The sequence below is a fragment of the Canis lupus genome, chromosome 4 (genome assembly GCF_048164855.1).
Source record: "Canis lupus baileyi chromosome 4, mCanLup2.hap1, whole genome shotgun sequence".
Taxonomy (NCBI): Eukaryota; Metazoa; Chordata; class Mammalia; order Carnivora; family Canidae; genus Canis; species Canis lupus.
In genome coordinates this window covers 76,968,425-76,983,129 of record NC_132841.1, presented here as the reverse complement: position 1 = coordinate 76,983,129, position 14,705 = coordinate 76,968,425, and the positions used below count along the sequence as shown (strand labels likewise).

Genomic DNA, 14,705 nt, shown 5'->3' with positions numbered 1-14,705 from the left:
CATATATGTGTGGAACTTTAAACAAACAAACTCATAGATGCAGAAAAAGATTAGTGGTTGCCAGAGGTGGGGAGGTAGGGAGTGAGTGAAATGGGTGAAGATGGCCAAAAGGTATAGACTTCTAGTTCTAAAATAAATAAGCCCTGAGGATGTAATGTATAGCACATGCCTCTAGTTAATAACTATTAACTATTAACATGTCTCTGGTTAATATGTATATTGCATATTTGAAAGTTACTAAAAGAATAAATCTTAAGATTCTCATCACAGGAGAGGCACCTGGGTGGCTTAGTCAGTTAAGCATCCAACTCTTAATTTCAGCTCAGGTCATGATCTCAGGGTTGTGAGATCAAGCCCCATGTTGGGCTCTGCACTGGGAGTGGAACCTGCTTGAGATTCTCTCTCTCCCACTGCCTTCCCCCTCCCTCTGTCTCTCCTTCTCTCTCTTTCCCTCTTTAAAGAAAAAAAATATATATACATATATCATCACAAGAATATAAATTTGTAACTATGTGTGGTGATGCATGTTAACTTGAGTTACTGTGGTGATCATTTTGCTATATATACAAATATCAAATCACTATGTTGTTCACCTAAAATTAATACAATGTCATTGCCTATTATATCTCGGTAAAAAAAAAGAGCTTGATGATATCTTAGAATTTAATCTCTTTTACATATGAGAAAACTGAGGATCAGAGATTAGAAATGCAGTTTAAAGTCACACAGCTATTTTATTTAGCAGTTGAGATGAAAACTCAGGACTCTGATTTTTGATTGGTTAATCTTTCCACAATATCATGGTGCCTCCTCTTAATTAATAAAGATTTTCAAACTTCCATTAAATAAGATGAGAAAAGAAATCTAAAGTAATGAAGAGCTTCTAAGGAAGAGGTAGATTAGCACTGAAAAAAAAGATTTTTTCTACCATATTTCTTATGAAATCATGTTTTAGATTTTAAGTTAGGTAATCCTGTTTCTATCTATAAAGGATCATGATCAGTTTGCTAGATAAGTGACACACAGGATGACTGAGTCCTGAAAGTCAGATTCCTTTGTTTTTGTTCACAGAATGGCTGCTCACATTCTATTTTTTGTGGTGTAACCCACTTTCCAAAGGATGTTACTGCCATAAATAGATCAATGAGCCCATCGTAATAAATCATTACCAGGTTTTCAAAAAATAAATCCCAAAAAGACTATAGATAGAATGTCATTCTTAAAGAACTAGACATAAGAGCAGCAGGTAAAAGACAAGCGCTTTTTGGAGACATTAAAGTGTCATGCCACTGGCAGAGCTACTAGCTGTTAGGTGACAACACAACTTTAGGATAAAGTAAAATTCTGATGGAAGCTGGTGATATTACCAGAATCCAAATAACTCATTCAGTTATAGTCACAGCGAGCTTACTGGGACTCTGGACAGAAGTTCTCTGGATAACCAATGGTGATCTGAAGGACAGACAGTTCACGGAAACGGAGCTCAGAGTGAGAAGAAGTAAGGATTACATCTGGCAGGTGACACCTGGTTCATCTGCTTTCCTCTCTAAAATCCCTTATAAATTTCATACTCGAGCATCCTTGTTTCAGTTATTTACTCTCTGCCATGAGATTTTGGAGACTAGGGCTCTAAAAGTAAATAAGTAACCCAGTGACTCCAATAAAGACAAAGTTCAGGATGGAAAATAGGAAGGCAGAGACTCATTGGAGGAAATGCTAAGAGGGTCAGAGACCCTTTCCAGCTCAGAAAGTCTATCAGTTCAACGTCTGAAGCTAAAGAGAGATTTTATGAAATCTAGCAGAATTTAAACCAAGAAGGAAGGAGAATAACGGCAATAAAGCTATTTCTCTTGTTTGCTCTTACTGAAAAATCCGTAAGTAAAGACACAATAGAAATACAATGATGGAAGTAATTCAGTAAGTCTGTGTAAGAAAGAATATAACAAGTAGGAAGATATAATAGAGAATTCAGCTTTAAAATAAGAATGGGGGGTGGGGGACCTGGGTGGCTCACTGGTTCAGTGTCTGCCTTTTGGCTCAGGTCGAGATCCTGGGGTTGGGGGATCCAGTCCCACATTGGGCTCCCTGCAGGGAGCCTGCTTCTCCCTCTGCCTGTGTCTCTGCCTCTCTCTGTGTGTCTCTCATGAAGAAATAAATAAAATCTTTTTTAAAAATAAGAATTTTTTTCTCATGTACTTATGATCTGATAAAAGAAGTGTAATTTGTAATCAACCACTCAGGTTTTTTTTATTTAATTTTAGTCACTGATTTGTGACAGAAATAAGCATTGAGGAAAAAACTCAAATAGTATCTTTGTTCTTCAGGTTTTATTTGAGCACAGATCTGTGACTTTAAACTCCCTCCCCCACACATCTTTAATACATACATCAATAGAGCTAAAATCAAAATTGCTTTAAATAACTATCTGAACTGTCTGAAGTGTTTAGCCAAAAATGTAAATTAAGTCAATTTAATATCACCTGATTCTTTAAAATAACTTCTGAGCCACAGTAACCAAATAGAAAAGCATTTGCAAAATAAACAGTAAACACAAGAAAATAAAGGAACTTACAGGAAAATCATTTTTTCCTGAGATAAATTTCACAATATTAAAGAAATAAAAAGAGGCTTCCAACACACACACACACACACATGCACAAAATAACTTCTATTAACCAAGAATATACATAAAATAGTGTTCAATAATATAAAAATAAAATAAACCCAAGAAATCACTTTTGGAAACAATAAAAGTAGATATAAAACTGCAAAAAAATTAATTCAACAGTATAAGAAAAATAAACCAAGGATTAGGGGGAGAAAACTAAATGGAATGAGGAGGGAGATACTAGGCACAGAGAGGAGAGAAAACAGAGATGCAAAGTGAAAACACTATACTTCCCTAGTGAAGTTACAAGAGCAAACAATTTAGAAGTGATAGTCAAAGATACAGACAGAAACATTCCAGATGAGAACAAACTTTTAAAACCTGAAATTTTGCCTGCACATATTTAAATACATGTCAACAACAAGAAATATCTCAATAAAAGCTTAAATTTCAAGGATAAATAAGTAATCCAAGAAGCATCCTAGAAGAAAAAAATTAAAATAATGTTAGCCTCAGCCTTCTCCTCCATAAGAACAAATGTCTAAATGTAATTATATGTTTAAAAACCTTCATTTTTTTGGGCAGCCCAGGTGGCTCAGTGGTTTAGCACTGCCTCCAGCCCAGGGCGTGATCCTGGAGACCCAGGATAGAGTCCCACGTCAGGCTCCCTGCGTGGATTCTGCTTCTCCCTCTGCCTGTGTCTCTGCTTCCCTCTCTGTGTCTCTCATGAATAAATAAATAAAATCTTTTAAAAGAAACCTTCATTTTCAAAACAAGTGTTTCACTGAATAATTTTAGGCTAGCTAAACTACACTTTATACCAAAAAGATAACTGAAACTTATTGTAAAATCTGAAAGACTCAGAGTATTTATCACTACTATTTTTCTGTAGGAATCATACTTTTTTAGTTTATGTCCCATGCAATATCTGAGATACATTTATATAAAATAAAATTGTTTACTGAAATTTAAATTTGACTGAGCACCTTACATGTAATCTGGCAACCCATATTATGCATAAATGAACTGGACTGGAAAAAAGGAACCAAACTGGTTAATACTAAAGAATTTTAAAAATAGGTATGAATTTACTCTATGTAGAAACTATCACGTTGAAGTCACCATGGTGATACGAAGTAGCAACCTTTCCTCAATTAATTCTAAGATATCCAGATTCCCCACCACCACCACCACCAAGTATGGTTCTATTTTGCCTGGAATTTCTGAGCATTTGGGGTTTCCCTACACATTCAGGAATTTATTAAGACATATGAGAGAGGGGTGCCTGCGTGGCTCAGCAGTTAAGCATCTGCCTTCCTCTCAGGTCATGGTCTGGGGATCCTGTGACCCGGTGGCATCAGGCTCCCTGCTCAGCCGGGAGTTGGCTTCTCCCTCTCCCTCTGCACCTCCCCTCCCACCCCCCACCTCCACTCATGCCCTCTCTTCTCTCACATAAATAAAAAATCTTTAAAAAAAATGTATGAGAGAGCCTTATCCTAAATCATAGTCAGTTATCTGGAGCTGACTCCGAATGTCCAGAATTTGTTTTACCACCTACAGGACTCTCATGCTACATCATTGCTTTATTTCAGACAAAATTCTTAACAGAATCCACTTTTTTTATCTAGCACATAAGTCACGTTATTCTAAGAGTCCAAAGTAGAGCCTATACCCTCTTGCTTTCAAATTGAATATTCCCAAGGTCTTAATGCCTAGTTTACATTTGAACTACGTCTGCATCACCAGGTTCCGTCTTCCCCAAGGGGCTGAAGTCTTTGGCATTCTTTTTCTGTTTCCTGATAACTCCCCAAAGCCAAACTCACTTAATTCTCAGCATGCACCGAAGCACATTATCCCCACCGAATGGAACAAGTGCCAAACTATAGAAATAAATAAATAAGGACTCCCAACCAAAAACTACTACAAAGCTCATTATACAGTCCATGTCATAACAAAACAGCATCAAGCATCACAGCAGCTGTGAGTGTGCATCAAACTAAGAAAGTAAACCAAAACTAAATGCCAAGAATTTCACTTAGTTAACGTAAAATTCTCTAACAATCATGCTTTACTGTAACATGGGGGAAATACAGCTCTAATATTACTTACTAGTCGTGAGGTTTGTTCTAAGATTGCATTAAAATTATACTTTGCAGCTTTTTTAACATATAAGTATAATTTAACAAGATGGAAAAAACTCAATAAAATCATATGCTTTCTATAATACTTAATTGTACAATCTTAATTGATTAGATAATGATAATCCAGAAACTCTAAAATTTTGAAGTTTAATTCACTCAACATATACTGATCACCTGCTTTGTATGTAGGACTATGCTATGATCTTCAGAGATATCAAATACACGGCACTGCAATACAATCTTCCTTTGAATTATAATTATCAAAAGAAGAATGTATTATGATATGAATAAAAAGTGTCGAAATGTAAAATATCTTCAATGAAGTGCAACATGTTTCTAAAACTTTAAACTTTGGCTCTCAACATTTCCTACACAGGAGCTTTAAAAAAGAGAGATGTTAAGAAAAATTAATTAAGGATGGAATTAAGAATTCAGCAATGCACTTGCACCCTGCCATGCTTTCTGAAATGAGCTCTTCCTAATCTTACATATGCTTTTCTTCTTGCTCCTCTTGCATAACCAAGTTTGCTCAAGCCATAATTACTACAGAGTTTGCTATGTGGCTGCTGTATTGTGTCTGCTATTTTTCACAACATCTCTCACCTTTTTACAGCTGATGAGTTCGTCTTCAAATGTCTACATTTTCAATTCTGTTCTGTCAGGTTCAATTAACTACTGCTGGTAACAATATTGGATCTCATGACCTAGTTGCTTCTCCATCTCCTTAGTGACTGCCAAATGGAACAAATACACATAATCAGAAAATAAAGACTAGAGAACCTATTTGAGCAGCGGATAAATTAAGGGATAATCTACTACCAAACAGAGTAAGGAAAGCATCAGCATGCAGAGAATGCATTAATACCTTCTTAGAACTCCCTTAACATTTTCTGTGCCTCAAATGCCCCCCATGTGCCCATCAGGACCTCCAACATTTTCAGGCATAAGAAGATACTTTGAGTCTTTCCTGAAATTGAGGGATGCTTTTGCTTCTATCATCGCGTCTCCTACCCAGTACTATGTACTCAGAGGTCTATAGAAAATGTTTAAATTGAAAAGCTTTCCTGAGAAAAAAGACTATTGTGAACTGAGTAATTTAATTCTTTGATTTCTGGAAAAGTTTTAATTTTAAGGACAAATGGAAATGTGCATATCATGTTTCATGGTGTGATAAAAGACATTTGTCTATGCCCTTCAAAAATATATGTTTCATAATGCAAAAACGAAAAGAAGGTTTTTTTAATAGGTCACTTTCATGGCACTATCTCACTGTGCTCAAATCACATATTAGTTGGTCCTTGTATAAGTATTCATAGCCAGAAACTCACCTGTCAAGGTTAATATCCTAAATCAATTAAACTGTGAGTAAAACTCGGGCTAAATCTTACTGCGAAGCAGGAAAATATAATAATGTAATAAAAACTTCATACTTAGCTATAAAATTGCTAAATTTTCAAGTGCTCTAGTTGTTTAATGTAAATAAACATAACTCAGGCCCAAGCTCCCTCCTTTCACTCAACAGTATGATTTTTATCTAATTCACAGAATAATTGTCTCAGTTCCTCATTTCAAAATGCTGCTGGAGTTTGACTTAGCCAATTTTCACAGTGAGAAAATTTCTAAACTCCACTGGCCATATTTCAAAACAATAAAAAACAAAAACCAACCAAACAAAAAAATCTTCTTTGATAGTGATAGTACTTTTCTTAAATGTCATGCCATTCAAATAGTTAAAGAATCATTTAATTTACAGATACACTGATGACATACCAACTTAGATTCGCAGCTGTAGTAAAAAGCAAACAAAAAGAAATGGTTTGCATATTTTAAAAATTCTTTTTGGAAGAGAACATGGGGGTCACAGATAGAGTCTAAGTTCTGGTGTCCAAGATGACACAAAACATTCTTTGATGAGGATCTTTATAAAAACATCAAAAAGTGCAAAATTTTCTACACAAGCTTTTTATTTATTATAGTAAAACCCAACTCATTTTAAAAGAGGAAATTCAGGACTCTCAATCAATGAAACAATTCTTGTTTTGTAAAAAAATTTGAGCTTTCACTTTTTTGAAAGGATGGAGCATTGCAAAGTTCACAAGGAGCAAATGGTATTTGAAGCCCTGGACCTCTTTGAAAAGTCTCCCCAGGAGCAGGGCAGATAGGCGCCTGCCAGTACCAGTTAGTGATACCATCCTACTGTGATGTTAATAAGATGAAGGATGCTAGTACAAAAAAGCCACAGTAATTGTAGAGGGAGGTAAATACTTTTTTTATTTTATGGACTGTCTCTCCATGTAGTCTGTACTTTAAGGCAAGAGCTTTTGTTATACTAAATGTACATGTTAATTAAACACTTTTTAAGAATTTTGCTCTTCACTAATAGGTCAGAGAAGAACCATGACAGGGACAAACCACTGTCAATTATATAAGATATTTAAAAATGCCTGACCTCTAAACCTTCTCATTTTTTTCATTCTGCCTTTCAAGAAAGTCGTTCTGCCACCAATTTTTCGAATACCTGTCACAAATGCAAATGCCAATAGGTTACCAGAAACAGCATGCAGATTAAAGGGGTAACAGACTAACTGGACAATTTTATGTGCACCTGGAAGTAAAATAAGGGATATGGGAAATGGAATACAGCTATGGAATTCCTATAAAAAATTATCTGGCTCTTGCACTGATTCTCTTCTGCAGGAAATTTATGTCAGAAAAGAGAGACAACCCTGGCAATCAGCCAAGTGTGAAATTCTGTATTTAGTCATTCTAAATTGTCACAATAATCACATGATTAGTTAGCTTAATATGGTTTCCCGAATATATAACTGAAAAGGAAAGAAGTGAATTCTGATTTGCTGAATCCAAGAATGCCTGAAATTCTAAAATGAAGTTCTTGTGCAGAATCTTGGCATGAGTGTATTCCCTAAATGTATCAAGTGAGAAGTTTGGGGATTGTCAGGAAGTAGGGATTTTTTGCAAAAGGAGCAAGCATATATTTAGATCCCCAGTTGCTTTGACTAATTGGTGTGTTGTGAAGTAAATTAGTGGCCCTAATGCAGACAGTTCAAAGCCTGATGATATGGGAGCACACAGGTTATGATCTGATGCTATATAATAGTAGCTGTGCCCTAGATACACATTCTGAAAAGACGTTAGATATAAAACAAGCATGTGTCCCTGACCCTAAGGAGAATCACTTCCAGTTCACTGTTTCAACCCTCTACATATAGGATTCCTTTAATATTGCCTGCCTTACAGAGCTTAAGAAATAGGATTTTTTTTCTCTTCAATGATAAAGGTTGAGTCACAGAGATGTGACCTGCTACAGATAATAAGTGAAAACAAGGGCTCAATACACCATAGACTCTCGCACAATTCTTCAGGAATATGCTCTGTGGTGTGCAATTGCTTCATAGGGTCAAGCTCAGAGGAGAAAAAGTGTGGGGGTTACACTCAGGGTGAAGAGGTCAAAGGGAATGCCATTCTCATGGCAAGTTTCTGATTTCACTCTTATCGTAAGGAAAGCACATCTAGAGTATGCAGACATATAGAACCTCTTTAGAATAAAAAAAAATTAGAATTGGAAAAGAAAGCAGTGGTCACCTAATCCAATCCCTCCCCATGAGCTGAAAATGACCGTAAAACATCCAGGATTTTATAGCACTTGTCACCCCCAGTGATGAAGAGCTCTCTGCCACTAACAGGCCCAAACCATTTTTGGACAATTTTAACCACGAGAAAGTGTAACCTTTTACAGAACAAATATCTGCCTCCCTGTGGCTTCTCGCCATTGGTTTATTCCCTGGACTTCATCCAAATTGCTGATGAAAGTATTGAACAGGGCAGGGTCAGTGGCCTCCCTCCAGATATGCAATGATCACTTGGTCAACATTCATTGCTTAATCACCTGCGGCTCACCTAATTGTACCGTTCTCTGTGTGAAAGCAGCTCCCTGAAATTCTTGAACTTCAGGGTAACAACCCTATCAGACTCAAGAGAGGGATTTGGCAAGACCATTCTGAGCAATTTCACTTTGGCTGTGAGTTATTAGCACTTTCTCTTTTAAGTACCAGTAGACCATCTTTCTAGAATTTGGCTGGGGATAAAGAAAGGGTGCCAAAACTGATTTCATACACTTCTCAATGTAGTCAGGGCTAACCTTGGGTATACAAAGAAAGGAAGAAAGATAGAAAGAAAAAAAAAGCAAGCTAGCTCACTCAAATATCAGCATTCTTACAAAGTTGTATTTATGGCATGGCTTGAACATTTGAGAGAAAAAATTAATTTGACACTCAGCGTTTCCACATGGGAAAAAAATATCTTACAAGACTTTTAAGATGTCTTAAGATATTCTAAAACAATAACAACAAAAAATAAAAATCCTTCTGTGTTTTGGATGACCAAGTTTTCAGGATACTGGTTTAGACATATCTGCACAAAATATACATATCAACTGCTTGTTTTCTTCAGGCTCTCCCCTAAACTTCAGCATGTCTAGTCCTACTATTCTCCAGACTTTGCTTTGTTAGTCTCTCACTACCTTCTCTTCCTCCAACTATTCATTATTATTTTCTCCACATTCCTTCCTTCAAAGATGTCTTCCTAGAAAAAGTACCAAAAAATCAATAAATCCCCAAATCTGTATTTACAACCCCGACTACACCCTAGACTCATGAGTCTAAAATCCAATGCTGCTGGAGCACCTGGGTGGCTCAATGGTTGAGCATCTGCCTTTGGCTCAGGTCGTGATCCCAGGGTCCTGGAATCGAGTCTTGCATCAGGCTCCCCGAAGGGAGCCTGCTTCTCCCTCTGCCTATGTCTCTGCCTCTCTGTATCGCTCATGAATACACAAAATCTTTTAAAATAAAATAAAATCCCATGATGCCTACAAAAAATAAATAAATTGAAATAAATAAAATAAAACAAAACAAAACCCCATGTTGGTCATCATGCTGGTCTCTTTATGGAAGGCTGTTTCCTCCCTTCCTACTAACATAATTTACCTCACTCTTCATAGGCAGCATAAATACATCCATTCACACATTCACATTTTTAAATTGGCTAATTTGTATCTCACTGCACTGTATCTACTATACGAATGCTTTTCTCACCCCCAAACCATAAACGTCTTGAGGGCAAGAGCTGAACCATACTCATCTTTATATTTCTAAGACGCATAGCAATGAATGAATTATACTAGGGGCTTAATAAAATATTAGTTGAATGAAATAGAATATGAAATGAGTTTCTCATGAAGCAGTCAAGGAGCTACTGCTTACAACTCAATCACTGAAAAGCAAGTGCTTTTTCATAAGAGTATTTGGTGTGCATGCCTACAAAGCATGCATGGTTTATTCTATCAATGGCCTGTGCTTAATGCTCCTAGGTCCCCCGAGGCATGGTAATCTGTGAAAGCACTGCACCAAAGTTAAAATTCTAGCAAGCGTGCACAGATAATGGCATTTAAAGCTAGACCTTCGCCTTTCCATTAGAATAAGCCAACAACCTCATTCTCACAGTAAAACAGAATGTTTGTTAAAGTTCATATGATTTCTTGTGATATTCTGCAAGTGATGAAATGTAGCTACCTCTAAGTAAACAAATTGTTGCACTGAATCTCAGAGTAAAACAGAACCAGTCAGTATCTTTCAGGCAAGTTAACAGCGAGAATCCTCTGTCCTGCGAGACTCATGCTTTCTAAATTCCCAAGATTAAATGTTCACAGTTTTTGTTTAGTGGATGGAAATCACTGGATGTTAGTGACAGTGTTACAGTGAGAAACATGATAGCTCGGAGAGGACTCCAGGTCCTGAAGGGGCCACAGTGAAATGTGTGATGAGAGGTTGTAGGACAAGCTATTAAGGGCAGATGCTAAAATGATAGAGGAGATTTTCCAGGAAAAAGAACAGAAAGAGAGATTTGTGGCAGGATGAAGAGCATAAAAACAAAGAAAACCCACAGGTTATCCTAGGAAAGAATATCATATGTAATATGGGGCATATCATAGGCAATAATGGGAAACACAACAAAGTAAAAAGATGAAGGGGTTCGGAATCAAGAACAGTGGTGCTGCAGTTATGTGCTGGGCATAGACTGGGTGCTCGACACAGAGGCTCCATTTTTTAAATGAGAATATTTATTTTGAGAATAGCAACCTCCTCTCTAACAAATTTTTTTACAAATGTTTGTGTTTCCTCAAAATTTGTATATTAAAGTTCTTGTCCCCACTGTGATGGCATTTGGGGGTGGGGCCTCTGGGAGGTGTTTATACTTACTGAGGTTATGAGGGGGGAGCCCCCCCCATGATGGGATTTGTGCCCTTCTAAGAGTAAGAAAAGGTCAGAGTACTCTCTCCCTCCTGGATGTGGGAACACACAGAGAAGGTGACCATCCACAAGGCAAGAAAAGGGCTCTTACTCTGCCACCTGATCTTGGATATCTCAACCTCCAGAACTGTGACAAATAAATGTCTGTTGTTTAAGTCATCTAATCAATATTTTGTTATAGCAGCCCACACTGACTAAAACAAAGCCTCTGTATCCTACTGTTTGAGAAGCATGCTGCAATAGAAGGAAGAAGCCAATCAGTGTTTCTCTACCTCACCTACTTCCAACGTAGAGCTGGATATCTGGACTTTTCTTTCCTTTAAATTATGCCTATCTGGACAATATGGAAAGTATATGGCGGAGGATGAACAAGGTTATACATGAGCAAAATATATTCATTAGGAAAGAAGTTTACCATGTAGGATCAGCAATATTAGGTGGAACAATAAAATGAATGAATATATATATATATATATATATATAACAGGAGGAAGTATTTCATTTATACTGTTATATATATATAACAGGAGGAAGTATTTCATTTATTTCTATTCCTTTTGGAACTTAAGTACACAAGGAATATGCTTTAAAGTCAGTGAGTGTCATCCATATTTGGAGGACATAGTATTAAGAACAATGCAAGAAAAAAAAGAACAATGCAAGAGCAGTTTCATTTTCTAAACTATAGATGAATAGCTTAAGAAATTAATAATGTACACAACACCACAGGTAAAAAATGAGCAATATAATTTAAAAACTTGAATATGCCATTATACGGCTTCAGATTTTTAACAATTATGCCTTCTTCAAACCTTGTTAGGGTTTAGGTATAATTGAAATGGCACTTATTGACAACAGTGATATTTTCCATCAGACATATGAAATAACAGCAGCAACGTAGTTGAGAATATACATAAAAATTATAATTAAAAGTGTCACATTCTACTTCATAGGAGGATAACTTCACATGATATTTCACAGATGGATAACTTTTTTTGAAAAAAAGTATCTCGGTGCGTACAATAATCAAGTAAATAAACATAAAACTTTCAGCTTAAGAATTCTCTAAGTGAGAAGAATGAATGCTGCTGTCAATTCTGTACTCCGTGTGACATTAGCAACCCTCTGAAATATGATGGCACTGGATTTTTCAACTTGATTTTATCAGCTTTTAGTGGTCCAAATGGAAGGAAATCCACACCAGGCCACTCTTAGACCAGGAATCCCTGGGGCCCAAGCTCAACTGTTGGCTCAGGATAGATGATTTTTTCCACTGTATTCTCTTCCAACCCATACCTTTTCCAGTTCTGAAAAGAGAGCTAAAATATCTAAGGCCAAAGTGAGCATGTTGCTTGCTTCTAATCAAGGTGTTTCATTGCTTTCTGAAACATAGACTGACCCCAGTTCTCCCTTCAAAAGGACACATCTTTCCTAATCTGCTTGTTGAAGGCATCACCATCCTCTACTCCCCACATCTTTCCGGGACAGGTAAGATAGCCCAGTACCGGAGAGCCTTTATGGATTTGCAACAAACATCACAGGATTATATTACCAAGGCTGCAAGCATGGTGAGGAAGTGCAAAGGCTAAATCTCCAGCCTACTGCCATTTCCTTTTATAACAACTTGCAGTTGTGCAAATTAGTATAATTCCTACATGCCTTGAAAGGAGCAGATAGGAGTTTAGTGGGAGTTGTGGCTCATTGACTTTAGTGAGAGCGTATGACTCAAATCCTCTGAGTTTTATAAGGTGATGAGTTAGGTTAGGTTAAAGCAAACCTTGGAGCATAATTTGATTGGTTTTTCCTCCATCAGTGATGGATGCCTGATAATCACTTTCTGCCTATTATATCAATAAATCAACTGCAATTCAATTTTAATCTGTAAATAAAGTTAAATCAGGGCTATGAGGATATTACACGCCTGCATTAGCTACTTAGAGGTGTCATTACTGTCTGTGGTTATTGAGCCAAATGTAGTCATTTGAGTTTTTAAGTTCTAGCCTTAAAGAAGCTTAGACAAATTTGCTAAATGGTATCTTACAAGAAACACCATACACTCTGAGAAATTTGTACCTGCCTGAAATTGCAAACATAAATTATATAATATCAGAACAAATAAGGGTTTCTAGCTTTAAGCACCAAGTGATATTATCTTCAGACTGTCAGCAGGTATGCAGGGAACACAACTTAGAATAAAGTTAAATGCTCCTCATGGAGAAGTGAAAATATAGGCCAATACTCCCATCTCAACCTAAGAAATTAAAATTAGAAAAAAATCCAGTCTGTCAACCTGCCACGCTATGCTATACTATGCTAGACACTGTCATGAGACAGTATTATACCATGTAGCACATTACGGATACCTGATAAATGCCCACGGAATGCCATTAACCACTCCTTACACCATTGGCCAGGCACTGAGAACTCTCTCTGACATCATGGGATATGTCTATATAAATGTGAAGTACAGCAAGCTGGATGGAAGCAAATGTCAGTGCAGGAGACAGAAAGAGAGACTAGCCAACCCTCCATGAGGATGGTGAGAGAAGAAACAGCCAGAAGACAACGGAGACCTCTGCATTTGTCTCTGTCTGTGTCAGTGGATCAAACAACCTCATTTCTCAGCTAGGAAGATATCAAAGCAGAACTTTATACCTTTGACTCACTACACTTTTGTGTCAAATTACTAAGAGGTAAGCATTTTTATAATATTTATTTATGAGAGAGTGTGTGCGCACACACAGGGAGCAGGACAGAGGGAGAGGGAGAGAAAAGTCTTAGGGAGACTCTGAGCTGAGTACGGAGTCCAACATGGGGCTCAACATGGGGCTCAACCTCATGACCCTGAGATCACAACCCCAGCCGAAACCAAGAGTCCAATTCCCAAATGACTATGCCAACCAGATGCCCCACTAAGAAATAAACATTCTAGAATTGTAAGTATTTTGCACCTAAACTGGGCTATAGAAAGTCACACACTCACATTTAGAATAGGAATATAAACATTATATCATATGAATAAAATATTAAAAGATATCACCTATAACATCTGTTAACATATAATCAAAACTGAAACAAGAAGAAATAGAAAACTTGAACAGACCAATAACCAGCAAAAGAATTAATCTGTAATCAAAAAACTCCTAACAAGCAAAAGTCCAGGACCAGATGACTTCACAGGTGAATTCTACCAGATATTTAAAGAAGAGTTAATACCTATTCTCAAACTACTCTAAAAAGTAAAAAGGAAAGAAAACATCCAAATTCATTCTGTAAGATCAGCATTACCCTGATACAAAAACCTGATAAGGATACAAGATAGAGAAGTATAGGCCAATATCTCTGATGAACATAATTACAAAAATTTTCAACAAAATACTAACAAACCAAAGCCAGCAATACATTTTTAAAAAATCATTAACCATGATCAATTGGAATTTATTCCTGGGTTACCAGGGTGGTTCAATACTTGAAATCAATCGATATGATACATCACATTAATAAAAGAAAAGAACAATATGATCATTTTAATAGATGCAGGAATAACATTTGACAAAGTACAACATCCATTCATGATAAAAACCTTCAACAAGTAGGTCTAGAGAGAATATACTTCAAAATAATAAATCC

At 36.7% G+C, this 14,705-nt stretch overlaps 1 long non-coding RNA gene across 4 annotated transcripts in view; it reads right to left on the bottom strand.

Moving 5' to 3' along the window:
• Positions 1-14,705, bottom strand: part of LOC140632707 (uncharacterized) — a 668,295-nt gene that overhangs the window by 546,882 nt on the left and 106,708 nt on the right. For all 4 annotated transcript variants that reach the window (XR_012030354.1, XR_012030353.1, XR_012030351.1 and 1 more), the window contains exon 2: positions 5,353-5,480. This is a non-coding gene — a long non-coding RNA (uncharacterized lncRNA). The remainder of the gene's footprint in view (positions 1-5,352; positions 5,481-14,705) is intronic.